Raw genomic sequence first — 3,328 nt, 5'->3', positions numbered from 1 at the left:
TAGCAAACACGCCGGCCTTCAATCAATGAGGAAATAAAGAGAAACTAACATGACACGAATGAGCAGCGCATTGACATGTCGAGTGCTAACTGACTCGCTGTCAATACGCTTACTGACCAGAAAGGTCTCTTCACTGTCAAGAAGGAGAATAAAAATAGGGGTGAAAGTCAATCAAATTAGTCCAAGACGACGCCACGACGCGGGGGTGCAGTGTGAGAAGTTAAAAAAACTGCACGGTTGATTTTTGAACAACACAGCCCAAAAACATTTCTCAACACAATGCTAAAAATATGCAAAATGGTAAAAATAAATGAAACAAAAGGGTGGCATTGCTAATTAGCATGTGACAAAGCCCACACTAGTTATGTTTGTCTCCTCCAGCCAAAACACGGTTAGTATCACAGTGAGAACGACTCGTCAGTCTGCGTCAGGGTTTGATGGCTGTCCGCTTTCATTCAAGCTTTTTTACAATCTATTCAACTTTCCACACCGACTTGTCACAAGTCAAACTCCATGAAGACTGTCGGGGAGTTTACGTCGAGAGTTTAGTGTTGTCTGAGGGCATACCCGCACAAAAACGTTTGTTTCATTTTTGTTTTGGGTTAAAAAAAAATCAATGCGCCCCCACAATGATGTGATTTCAATAGGTGGGTTGCATCCGGGCACTTCTTTATTTATTTATTTATCACTTCTGGGTTTCAGGCGATGGTCTAAGCCCCATTAGTCTGCTGTTTATTTACCTGAATCACTGCAGACTTAGGTTTACTTTGAAAGGTTTAGAGTAGAGATGTCCGATAATATCGGCCTGATAAATGCTTTAAAATGTAATATCGGAAACTATCGGTATCGTTTTTTTAAATCATCGGTATCTGATTTTTTTGGGGTTTTTTTAAATCAACATACAAAACACAAAATACACTTACAATTAGTACACTAACCCAAAAAACCTTCCTCCCCCATTTACACTCATTCACACCAAAGGGTTGTTTCTTTCTGTCTTTAAAGGCCTACTGAAATGAATTTTTTTTATTTAAACGGGGATAGCAGATCCATTCTATGTGTCATACTTGATCATTTCGCGATATTGCCATATTTTTGCTGAAAGGATTTAGTAGAGAACATCGACGATAAAGTTCGCAACTTTTGGTCGCTGATAAAAAAAGCCTTGCCTGTAGCGGAAGTAGCGTGACGTCACAGGTTGAAAGGCTCCTCACATTTCCCCGTTGTTTACACCAGCAGCGAGAGCGATCCGGACCGAGAAAGCGACGATTACTCCATTAATTTGAGCCAGGATGAAAGATTCGTGGATGAGGAACATGAGAGTGAAGGACTAGAGTGCAGTGCAGGACGCATCTTTTTTTCGCTCTGACCGTAACTTAGGTACAAGCTGGCTCATTGGATTCCACACTTCCTCCTTTTTCTATTGTGGATCACGGATTTGTATTTTAAACCACCTCAGATACTATATCCTCTTGAAAATGAGAGTCGAGAACGCGAAATGGACATTCACAGTTACTTTTATCTCCACGACAATACATCGGCGAAGCTCTTTAGCTACGGAGCTAACGTAATAGCATCGTGCTTAAATGCAAATAGAAACAAAATAAATAAACCCCTGACTGGAAGGATAGACAGAAGATCAACAATACTATTAAACCATGGACATGTAACTACACGGTTAAAGCTTTCTAGCCTGGCGAAGCTTATTAACAATGCTGTTGCTAACGACGCCATTGAAGCTAACTTAGCAACGGGACCTCACAGAGCTATGATAAAAACATTAGCTATCCACCTACGCCAGCTCTCATCTGCTCATTAACACCCGTGCTCACCTGCGTTCCAGCGATCGACGGAAGGACGAAGGACTTCACCCGATCATCCGTGCGGTCGGCGGCTAGCGTCGGCTAGCGTGTCTGCTATCCAAGTCAAAGTCCTCCTGGTTGTGTTGCTGCAGCCAGCCGCTAATACACCGATCCCACCTACAGCTTTCTTCTTTGCAGTCTCCATTGTTCATTAAACAAATTGCAAAAGATTCACCAACACAGATGTCCAGAATACTGTGGAATTTTGAGATGAAAACAGAGCTTTTTTGTATTGGATTCAATGGATACTTCTATTTCACTGGTTACGTCACGCGCATACGTCATCATACATAGACGTTTTCAACCGGAAGTTTAGCGGGAAATTTAAAATGTCACTTTATAAGTTAACCCGGCCGTATTGGCATGTGTTGCAATGTTAAGATTTCATCATTGATATATAAACTATCAGACTGCGTGGTCGCTAGTAGTGGCTTTCAGTAGGCCTTTAAAAAAACCTTTTTCCAAATGAACAAATAAAATAATCTGATCTAGAGGTCAAGCTCTCGCCACCAGAACCCAAAAACTGTAAAGTTTGTATGTTTTTAGCAACATTTTAACTGTCATAAATGTGAACAAGAAGTTTTATAATAAGATGAAATAAAACTGACTCACCATTTGATGACGCTGGACGCAGCGAACCAGGAAGCTGTGCGGTCCTACAAGTGTAAAAAGAAGTTAACAAAGTTAACGGACGACAAATACATTTCTCACCGTTCATAACATGCAGAGGGAGGAGAGCCTCTTCACATTTTTTTTTATTATGTCGACTTAAGCCATGTTGAACTGAGCAGCCAGGACTAGGGATGATGTTTGATAAGAAACTATCGAGTTTGAGCCCATTATCGAATCCTCTTATCGAACAGATTCCTTATTGATTCCCTTATCGAATCTAGATAGGTTGTTGTATATGGAAAAAAACACACAATATTTGGTTTAACAAAAGCTCACTTTTATTTTATAAGAAAAAAATAAAATAAATAAATATTGGCTGTTACCCCTCTAAAAAAAAAAATATTGACTGTTGTTACCCAAAGTATATTAAGTGGGATTTTTCAGAAAAACAAATATATACAGTAACACAAAAACAAGCTGTCTCTGTGATCACTATAGGTAATAGCCATGCCTTGAGGCGTTTTTTCCGGTATATTATTTTTGCTGCTTGTGTGACATCACAGGAAATGACGTAGCTCAGTCATTAGACTGAGCTATGTCATTTCCTGTGATGTCCCACAGGGCATTTCTTGTGGGACGGGATTCGTTCCCAGGGATTCGAATAAAGAACCAACTCTTTTTCTTTACTACAGTGGCCTCGATAACGAGAACCGGTTCTCAAAAAGGGATTAGAGTACATGGAATCAATTCTTTTCTTATCGAACAACCGGGAGAACCGGTTTCGAACATCATCCCTAGCCAGGACGCATGAGTTTCATTCAAAAAGTTCAGGCTTTTGTGGTCATATTTTTTTA

At 40.1% G+C, this 3,328-nt stretch overlaps 1 long non-coding RNA gene across 1 annotated transcript in view; it reads right to left on the bottom strand.

Moving 5' to 3' along the window:
• LOC133659086 (uncharacterized) overlaps window positions 1-2,520 on the bottom strand; it is a 206,587-nt gene extending 204,067 nt beyond the window's left edge. The window contains exon 1 of the long non-coding RNA XR_009827598.1: window positions 2,475-2,520. This is a non-coding gene — a long non-coding RNA (uncharacterized LOC133659086). The remainder of the gene's footprint in view (window positions 1-2,474) is intronic.
• Window positions 2,521-3,328: the final 808 nt, after the last annotated feature.

This window comes from Entelurus aequoreus, linkage group LG10 (genome assembly GCF_033978785.1).
Source record: "Entelurus aequoreus isolate RoL-2023_Sb linkage group LG10, RoL_Eaeq_v1.1, whole genome shotgun sequence".
Classification (NCBI taxonomy): domain Eukaryota; kingdom Metazoa; phylum Chordata; class Actinopteri; order Syngnathiformes; family Syngnathidae; genus Entelurus; species Entelurus aequoreus.
This window is presented reverse-complemented; position numbering and strand designations above follow the sequence as displayed.